This window comes from Varroa jacobsoni, unplaced genomic scaffold, assembly GCF_002532875.2.
Source record: "Varroa jacobsoni isolate VJ856 unplaced genomic scaffold, vjacob_1.0 scaffold_487, whole genome shotgun sequence".
NCBI lineage: Eukaryota > Metazoa > Arthropoda > Arachnida > Mesostigmata > Varroidae > Varroa > Varroa jacobsoni.
In genome coordinates, this window is record NW_019213389.1 from 62420 (window position 1) to 73352 (window position 10933).

Here is a 10933-nt window from a genome sequence, read left to right on the forward strand (position 1 = left end):
TCTCGCTTGACCCCAGTCTGCATAAACAAAAACAGATGACGCACTTGGAAAATTCGCACATTATCCCATACGCACCAATGATGGTGACAGAAGTTACGTAGTGTACCATTGTAGATCAGTACTTCTGCTTTGGTACTTGGAATCGCTTTTTGAAAGGGCATTAAATGGTAAGCGGTTCAGATAATTGTTAAAAGACGTATATCCACTGTACATCTTCTTTCCCCTGTCTTTTGCTTACGACCTGCTTGTTTATGTTTCAATGTTGCATTGTACAGCATATGGTGTGCCTGTGGAACTTTTTCTATACCACGTATTTTCTTTACTGTTATATTGTAATTTCTGCAAACAAAGTATGCTTTCAAATCATATCAAAATATGCTCTGTTCTGAATATATGCCATATTTAAGTTTGTGTAACTTAACTTTCGCCCAAGATTCTGTTGATATGACTCTGATTTTTCACTTAACGTAACATGTTGTCACTTAGGCGGTAGTTATAATCGTGAAAATTACGAAACTTTTTTAAGCAATCAATTATCTAAACGTCGAGTATATGATGTCACTTGTATACAGTACCTCCCATTCAGATGTCGAACATCTTAAATAATGCGATATTTGCTTCTTTATTATCCTGTTTCTTTTTCACTATTATAGAAATTAGAGGTTTGGCTTTTACCCGTGGTTATTACCCGTGTTTATAAAAAACATACAACATCCTTTACGCGATACCTTTTAAACTGTTATAAAAAAATTGTGCATGTATGCAGGTCTCAAGGGGCTATCGGTAAAAAGTAATTATAACTGTAATGCAAAGGGCTTCGTCTTCCTATTGCCACACACAACATCAAGTCACTGGCTCGTAATTAGCGATTTCTTGCAATTACTAAAACCTATTTACGCATGGTACACACAGTCACAAATTCTATAGATGCAAATTCATGTTCTGTACGAAGCTGTCTAATAGAGAACTGTTTTTTGTTATTATTATTGCGCCGCCTCACTCGCTCATTGTGTTTTTCGTGTGCGGATTCTTGCTTGATTCTAATTCTCTTCTCTATGGCAACGCACTTGTCACCAACACGAAGTCTATTAGTAGTTTCACCCTATCTTACATGGTTCTTTGTAGGCTGCCTTACTGAATTATTAGAAAATATCAACAATAACATTTCCATATGCATGTATACGTGAAAAGCATATTATTGTACGGTACACGACGCGGATGGACCGACTTGAAGTAGTTGGTCAAAGAAATGATGTGATCTTAATATTGGTATTTATTTGCAGCGCACGTCGTCTGCTATATGGAGTTACGGTTAGAAACTATCTCAGATCTACATTAATCCTGCGGATCTGTTGATTACCGATCCATAGTTCACTGAAGCCTGCTGAAAGAAGGAACTTGTGTACAGACGATCTGCTAGTGCAAGTAATGTTGCCGGAAAAAGACGAATATCTGACTCCTTTTATATCTTAGACTTACTAGTTCTAAACATTGCTACTTACATTGAAATGCTCAATAATGTGTAACCTTTTATGTAACTTTTCCTTTGTTTCTTTTGAGGGAACTTATCTCTTAATTGTTTGCAGATTTTGACAGTCGAAACGCTTAAGACGTATTTAAATACGCGTTTTCGTCACTCTGATAAATTTCAGATTTTCTGTTTTCCTACTGCTTTTTACAACAGCCAGTCACTGAGTGTGCTATCACCCTAGAATTTCTGATGAACAACTGGGCCATTTTTTGCAAAAAGCAGGAATCGTTAGAAGTGCATTGTACGAGAACGGTAAAACAATTCAAATAATCAAGTTGGATTTCGTAAGACACCTACGTATGGTAACAACATTCATCAACAAGGATTCAATCAAGAACAATAGAATTCCAATATCAAATTGACTGCTTTTTTCCTGGTTGTAAAAATGGGCGACTCATTCTCAGAAGTACTGGTACGGGTTCGAAGAAGTAATCCGTAACAGCTGCTACAACTGCTTGACACTTTTGTAGCAGCAGATTACTCTTGATGCCCACGAAAGACTTGGGCCTAAACGTACTTTATTTCCATTAAACAATTTTGCTCAAAACTTGTTTTCAAAATTAGAAATGTAGCATTTTTAGTTATCTGGACGTAAGCTGGTACAATGTATTGGATCATCAGACAACAACGATCTTAGGCTTTTCCTTAAGAAATGGCTGTCAGGATAGGTACATTATGCCTGTCACACCGAGCGAGCGTATTGCAGACAAAATTTATCTATTGTACATGATTCTTGCAAGGTACCATACTAACCGTTGATTAATGAGTGTTCTAAATGGCAGTATAAACCACCCAATAGTTCAAGAGGCCTTAATAATGTTCATCTTAATTTTAAATCCTCAGTAACATAACACCAGGATAACATGTAAACGTCGATTTAAGCTATCTCAATTAGTACTTTTGTTAGTCTAAGAACAATCGAAAAACTTTTTTCTGCCCCACGGAATATAGAACCCCGTTAGAACCATTCGACATTTCGTGCATAAATTTTGCGCTATTAGAAATACGACTTGCTGGAGTTAGCCTAATCTCTTAGGTCGTCAGAGCCTAGAGAATAGCACAGAAGGTTCAATGCATAATGAACTGGATAAGCAAGGGTATTCAGCTTTTATATTAGGACAACGCCAATGCGCAATTCGTAAAGTTTGCAGATCGAATATTGTAGTATATTAATTAATCTACTATCCTATTGTATTTTTTTCAAATGTAATTATTATTAATTCAATTTAATAACACAATAAAATAATTAAATTTAATTAAGATTTAAATATATTAAAATACAATTTAGAAGTCTTATTTAAACTGCCCGTCTCTGTGCGGTGTCATTGGAGCAAGGTAAACCTACCACCTCACGTCATAGCCGTCTCAGTCCGGTGTTCACGAACTTACAATGCCTGCATTTATAAGTAATGCACCAGTAACATTTCACTCGGTACTTTATTTTGTTATTACGGAAGTCGTACCTTAACGCTCAGAAGTAGACTGTTGACAAACGGATATCGGTATTACTACGGTGTTACGGTAAAAGAGTAAAGGCAGGCTACAACAATTGAATTTGCGTGCTAATTTGATGATTATGTAGATTTAGCCACTATAGATGATACGGTCCTCTGGTAAATATATATTTCGTGTGTTTGAATAAGTCTAACGGATCGTTTTTTGCGAGTGCTTTGCTTGAAACGCAAAGCTTTTTTAAAAACAATATGTTAATTATGATTAATAGTATGTAAGCATTATGTAGTAGAGTAGCAGTATTATGTATGATAAACATGATTGTTAATGACTGATAATTATAAGTTAGTTTTTCGTTTTCAATCAGGCTAGAGGATACGATTTATAAACGCCTTTTGCTGTTGAAGCCTGATCCGGCTTACCGTATTAACATGTGGCTGACGCAAAGTGGAGAGGCGATTATATTCGCGAGTATTTTCGAGTTTGCAGATCTACGGACTCCTCACCGAGAAGAGGGAGTCGAGAAGTAAAAAAAAAATCAGCTAACACCTGATTTGCATATGCCACAATGCAGTCCCAGGAGCTTTTGCTGGATATAATTAATAACGTTATTAGGAAAACTCTTGAATGTAACATCGTTTTCATTTATTTTCTGTTGAAGATCAATTATGCGCTTCCCTCAGATGGAACAGTGATACTATACAGTTTTCTAGTTACCTACGAGGCTAATAAAGGCCAACAGATGGTACGAAGTGAAGCGCTAGTTTGTGTTTTGAAGTTGTATGACAAGGGACTACGTTTGTATGCATAGTTATATCCGGCTTTAAATTATCCGTAATATTTATTGTGATTATAAGAACACGTCACGTCTGGTTTCCGGAACAACGCTAGCGCAAACCTAAATGTGTTTAAAGTGTGAATTACGGTGCCCATCCGTTCAACAAAAATCGATGGGTCGTTTATATGCTAGGGATAGTCGACAAGCCGCGGCTTTCCATGCCCACAAAATAGACCTCGATCAACTCGTAACTTAATATATGCAGTTCCAAATATGGACAGTTCAGTTGCCTTTCAAGTGTTCTTGAACACTTTCGGAGTAAATTACGACGATGCCCCTTTATCCAAGACTAAGATAGCAGCTTTATTTAAGAGGCCTGTGGTATTTTTTTCACGCAGTATCTACAAAAGCCTGTGTTGTTTCACATCGTAAGCTCTATTATCTGGTAGCTTATGATAATTCCCTAGAGACCAATCATTTTAGTCTAGTTAAAAAATCGGGCATTGCTAAGATCACCCAACTACATAGAGCACACGACAAGTGCGACTAAATAGAGCTACGAACTTCAGTAATGCCTAAACACGTAAGGGACCCCACCAAACCTGTTGATTGCTTTTTTACTCGAGGGGACGATTTTTTAGAAATCGATGTCCTCGTTTTCTCCAGTTTATAATTTCATTGCAAAACTTTGCTACCGTACCGTATGAGATGATCCACACAAGCTGCACTATCTAAAACCAAGAAATAGTTATATTTACCCATACGAATTTAACGAATATGTCACATGTTATCTTGCTCGAATATCAGCCTTGCGGATTTAATTTGTCGGCAGCTAAAGATCACAGTCGAACATTTCCCAAAAGTATATGTTGGCAGATAGGTGTATAGGTAAGTGAAATACTTTCGTAGTTGGCCCTATTCGAATTTCAATTTTTACGCGCCCAATCAGATGTTTACTTACAGAACTCATCAGGCATATCAGAAAGAAAATGTTGTTCAAAAAGTACACTAAAACGAGTATTGCAGAAGCCGGCGAAAATAATATCAATTATTATTATTATTAAGACCACCCCTTATAACGAACTTTATGCAACAAGCGATTTTCAAGCAGATGTTATAGGAACAACTAAACAGCGTTAGCTATTCTATTTCAAAACGGCATCGAGCGTGACCGTCGTGTGTCTACGTTGGTTATTAAAAAGCCGTCCATTTGCGCCGCTCTTAATATCATCAAACGTAACGCAGAGGTAGTTCAAGGAAGTTGCGTATTTAATTAACAACGCTCAATACACTCAGTTTTTACATTTTTCACTGCCCTCACTAATATTCATCAGGCTCAGCTATAGACTAAACAAAATAACCAGCAAATTTCGAAACGCTATTTGAACAAGTGAATTGCATTAAAAGTACGTACAAGGGAAAAAGAAAGAAGATTCAGGATCACAACGTTACGTGACGTTAAAGCCAAGGTCCGCGGAGAATCGGATATTGATCAAATGAGTAGAAAGTTGAACCAGTGCGTAGTAGAGCACAAAGCGAAAATAGGAGACAGAACTATTCCAAATCATTGTAAAAAGCACAACGCGTCTCAACCTATATTTAAGGAAACGAAAACAATTAATTGACATCCTAACGAACGTAAGAAACGATACATTCGAAACTTGCTACGTCAGGCCAGCATCCCATTGGTCATTATTTAGCATGAAAGAATTAACGAGTGGGCGGGCATGGTACATACGCTAAGTTTTCAACGGGAAGCAAGAAAATGCGGCCGAGTAGGTAACCGGCTGTCGGTGAAGGGGATGAAGTGTTCTGAGCAGACTATTGGCGTAGATGGACGATAGGAACTGTCGATATAACCGCGTCCTAAGCCGGGAACCGTCTGTTAAGCGGTTGAGGGGTGAAAAGGCTTGTCCATATCCGGAATGTGGCAGAAGTTCGTTCGGCTTTAAAATAATACTACGTTATATGGTACAGTTAATTTTTCGTGGATGAAATTTCTCCTGCGGTTTACGATACATTGAAGCATACCTTCATTAATGAGTTACACGCATTATGGTGAATAGAGTAGTCACCGCAGCTTCTATTCACAAAGCTGAAAGATGACTGTGTATCACAGGAAGCATCGATCTATATATAATTTGACAGTAGAGTCTGAAGATTTCCCGCAGGAAGCTGTCGGAGAATTTTATTTGCATCTTCTCAGAACTTCGAGATAGGCAGTTCTGATTCATTGAAGAAGCATGAGTCAGCTCCCTAACAGGAAAGAAGCAAGACGAAGATAAGTGAACATGGTCGAGGATGCTTTACGATATCTGATAATTAATGTAATTTTCATTCGATTTATCTGTAGTTCGAGTAACTATATTGATAACAGGAATGGCGTAACTTGTTAGATATCACTAAAACTGTGTAAAAATGGGGTAAACATTTGTGATCAAAAAATGTGTTAATTTATATCGACAACTTGTGATTGATTCCTTTTCAGATTCTGGATTAACCTGCACCTTAAAAATACCCTAAAGAGAAATTATTTTTTATAGATATATTTACTAGTTTTAGGAGCACCTAGTATGTAATGATAAACATGAATATATTGAAACATATTATGATATATGTAATAATAAATAAATGGAAAGTAGGGCGCGGCAATCAGTGATTTTGAAATATGGCGGGAACAGTGCTTGCTTGTTTCTCTTATTTCCGTATTTGAATAATTAAGTCATTTCATATTGCTGAAATCATATTTGCAATAGGTTTCCAGAACCATAACCGTCTAAAGCACTTCCCCACAGCGTGCAGTGGAAGTCTAGCCGAAAGTTCTAGCCGAAATAAAAATGGCGAATCCCAAAAATATTAATGCCATGATGACCGTCTAAAGTTTCTACAAACAACTATAGTAGATTTAAATGAGAATCCGACATAAATATAAACACATAAGAGCTAGCGATTGAGTTGGCTTGCCATATTAAGCGAAAATCGACTACATAAGGTGTTTGCTTTTTTTTGAGTGTTCGATAGTATATCATCTCTCTATATCCAATACCCTTGTTTTGTTTGGTTTCCGGCGTTACGGCTGATTTGATGCCTAGAATGAAAACACGGATAGCCTATACATGGATATGCATGCTGCAGTATTTATTAGCAGACGTCTTAATTGAATAACATGAAAACTACGTAGATTGACAGCATATAAAAACCACTACTTCGTTTTGATGATACAGGTTAATAGGAAGATGGCAATCTTGACGGGAATACCTTGAAAATGATACCAGCAAAAATAACTCGTGTGTAATCTCCGTACAGTCTTGGGAGCTTTAAGCAATTAAAAGCTCGCAGTACATTGCGCTTTTAAGTACCCCCACAAAAAAATTCCAGCGGAGTAATGTCAACGTGATAATCTAAGGGGCCATTCGGCGTCACAACACCTTGAGCAGATTAATCCTCTAATAATGCGACTACACTAATAATTAGGTGAAGAGCTGTACCGTCCTATTACAACTACACCTCTTGCAAACATTTTTCATTTTATAAACAATTTGGTGAGTATGAACATCTTAGATCATCTCCTGCTATCGAACAAGATTCACAGTTTCTCCAAAGGAAAGACAAAATAATGCCTTTGGCCCACAGGCCGCATCAGACGTAAACTTTTTTGTGAATGGCGAGAGGGATCTTCGGTCTACGGACAGTGGACAATTTTAAGGGAAGTATCTGTGCCATAATTTCAGAGGTAGGACTACATGTACACAAAAAAAACGGCTAAAAATTGAACGAAACAAAATATTGCCATAAAGAGAGTTAAATAAATATAAAATACGTAATAATAGATTAATAGATAGAAAATAGGCAGGAATAAAATAGATAAATAAAGAAAAAAAGTTATTAATGCGGTATTTAAGTAAAATTTCAAATACATATAATATGAATATATATAATCTTTAACTCAAAAACATACCATGCATCTGCGTTCACCGCTTGTGTGATTTGGGTCGTCACGGCTTGTTTTTCAAATGAAAATTTTATTTCTACTTCCCATTTTGTCAGTCATTTTCCAACCTACCCATCTCTCTTAACCTTTTATAACTACGTCTTTCCAGCCCTTCTCAGTTCTATTTCGAGATCTGATCACTGAGCCTCAGTTTCCCTCAATTCACCATCAACACCGAAATCGTTGATACTATGCCATTGCCATTGTCGCTATTAAAACATTTGCTGAAGCCGTGAAAGCTACGTATAGTCATCGGCAGAGGTTCTACTGTAGCCATAAATACAGCAGTAGCGACAACAGAACGGTCACTACATTATTAGTGCTGGTGTCGGCATGAGCTACAAACATTCATTCGTTTGAGCTAGTCGTGACGTCTGTGGTAATAATATTTTGTCACCGGTACGGCTGCTGCGACAGGAGCGCTCGCAGTGACGACGTCTCTGACTTACGAGACATGAAAACCTTTATAACTCTTCCATTGCAGCCCCTGATTGATTCCGATGATAACGCTTGTTACCTCAGCTCACTCTAATAAACGGGAAAAAAGCTCCGAAGTAAAGTGTTGGTGTAATTCCCGTAAATATACATTCAGTTAGAATCTTGAGTGTCAGCGCAGAAACGAAAGCATCTATAAGTACTTGTTTCAGACTAGACTAAAACTTTATTGAAATCTTGAACGATGATGACATTTGAAAAAGTATGCCATCTTTAGTAAAGGGTATTTGCGGATTTTTGCCTCCGTTTCATTGAAAACTAAAATATCTAATTGTATATGAAGAAAAACTGTAAAGTAACATATCGAGCGAAAAGCCACCTTTGGAAAAGGCAAACTCTGATTTTGTCGCTCTGTTCTGTTCATGAATCCTACCAAAAACTGCTGAATCAATAAGATGATCGAGGTTTGCTCTGCATATCCGGTGCAGTATGTTGATCTCTACATTGTTTAGACCGTGGCACCGTTTCTCAGTGCTCTCCATATTTTGACGCTCGTTCTTCACAGGAAAAAGTACGGTTATGGCGAAGATCTTCTCTTTAAAGGTATGAGGTAATACATTTACGCATGACCGGTATCTTGTTTTCAAATCGATTTGATAGGGCCCGAATATGGAGAGAGTTGAAACCGCCTTTTGGTGGTATAGAGCACGCTAGGACCCACCAAACCTCTACACTCTTTTTTATTATTCCAAAAGTCTGGAACCGTTTTGAAACATTACTTCAGACTCGAAAGTAGGAAAGCGGTGCTTCTATTAATTCACTTTTTGCGTCTTGCACCTCTTGGTGCTTTTCTTCAAGCCTATCCTTGATCTTTCAAGTTATTAATTCTTTGGCAGCTCCTGTGTAAATTGAACGTCCTTAACTATAATCGAAGATGAGCCTCACAGCACTTCTCGGCGCTTTTCTTAAAAGGCTTCACAAGGCAAATGGTGTGGTGCGCTCCACGTATTTCATCTGACGTGTACGCATACGTTATGCTGCATTTTTTTTTTTATCTCTACGATATCTAGGTCTGGTATTATATATGTCCAGTTAATACCCGCGTGGCATAGTAGGTAGTGTCACCATTGTGTAGCGTTGTACCATTGTAGTGTCACCATTGCAGGCTCACAGGTCCGAGACTAGGATCCTACTCCAGTTCTCCTGCTTACTTATCATTGTTTGTTATGACCAATTTTCTTGCTAGTTTAGTTACTATTCTGGCCGTCGATAGATATTGTTATGCTTTTTTTTCTGTCAGAATATCCTGGAGTAACATCTTAGCTCACAGCGTAGATCATAGTAAAGGTACCCACGGCAGTTTCAGGACGCACATAATCTTTGTGGTCCACCTATATTTTAACTTAGCCTTCATTGCAGTACACTGTTTTAGCTTTCGCGATTTAATACTCTGCGTACGGCGTGCCCTTAGCTGTTATAAAAAAAATATTGCATTCCGTTTATATATATTTCAAGCATATGTCCACTCAACCTACTTATATTTGATCTACTATACTCGAGCTATTGATTAGTTCAACAATGACAAAACTCGGTGACTGAAGAGTCAACGAACATCAATCAGTCCACTCTATCGCAACACAAATTATTTGCGATCTGGATCTGGAGGTTGACAGGTGCGGTGAAAACAGTGTTAGAAGAATCACTATGCATAGGGCAATTATTATTATTACTGTCGAGCATATTCAAAACCAAGCGAACCCCTTAAATAAAGTAATTTACTTTGTTACTCGTAAAAAAATGTACGTAGAGCTCGCCTCATTAGGCAACTGCGAAAGAAAACGCGAGATATCTTAAATGATCTAACCGGTTTCATTAATTATAATAACCTACACATACGATACTGTCCATTATTGTCCACGGCGGAGTTTGAAAAGAAGGCATACTTATTATGGCAAACTGGAGACGAAGTACGATCGCCATGGCGGTTTAAGTAAATCTACTAGCTCTCCTTCAAATGAAATGTTTGTTTGCATTGATGGTGCTTACCTTTACGAGTGACTATTAGTCTCTATAGAGGTTTCGCCGCTGTCATGTGAATGGTACCGGACGAGATTGAGCTCGTTCATCTATACCACCTCGTCTGAGCTCTTGCTCAGTTTCGTCAATTTCCGTACCGCGTTCCAACCAATACAGTACTGCGCCTCGTCTGCTATTTTGCCCATCATCTTTTTTCTTATTTCTCTCCAATTTTATAGGTGATAGATCTAAGCAACCATTTCTTGTTAGTGGACCATCGGCGTTCTTGAGCCAGACTTTTGTTTGTGGGACCATTGTCCCATGTCGCTTTATCGCTTAAAGGTCGCTTATGGGATTCACCGCTTTCGGTACGATAATCTAGGACAATCTGAATGTTTCATTGTGAGAATAGTGCTGACTTGCTTGTAATATCTGGGGCTGATCTGCAAATTATAATACCATATTGTTTGCCATGACGAATTTCTTGACTACTAAAATTTTCGATAACTTCATTCAAAAGGTATCAACAAATCTCTGAGCTAGATCGCTTGACTAGAAATGGAATTGTCTGATGCTTATAGGTTCACAACGGATTACGATAAACAAAAAGGTATTCTGTGAAGCCTTGGTAGTTTTCATATTGGCAGCCGGATTCATAAATTGTCTGGCCGCTAGGATAATGCCTTCACTCGATAATGCAGACATAGCATATGTTGACTCATAGTTTCTA

At 37.8% G+C, this 10933-nt stretch overlaps 1 long non-coding RNA gene across 1 annotated transcript; it reads left to right on the forward strand.

The window, feature by feature from the left end:
* LOC147753440 (uncharacterized) lies at positions 1-3173 on the forward strand. The gene is made up of 2 exons (XR_015311244.1): positions 1-167; positions 1284-3173. It is a non-coding gene; the product is annotated as an uncharacterized LOC147753440 (long non-coding RNA).
* The last annotated feature ends 7760 nt before the right edge of the window (positions 3174-10933 follow it).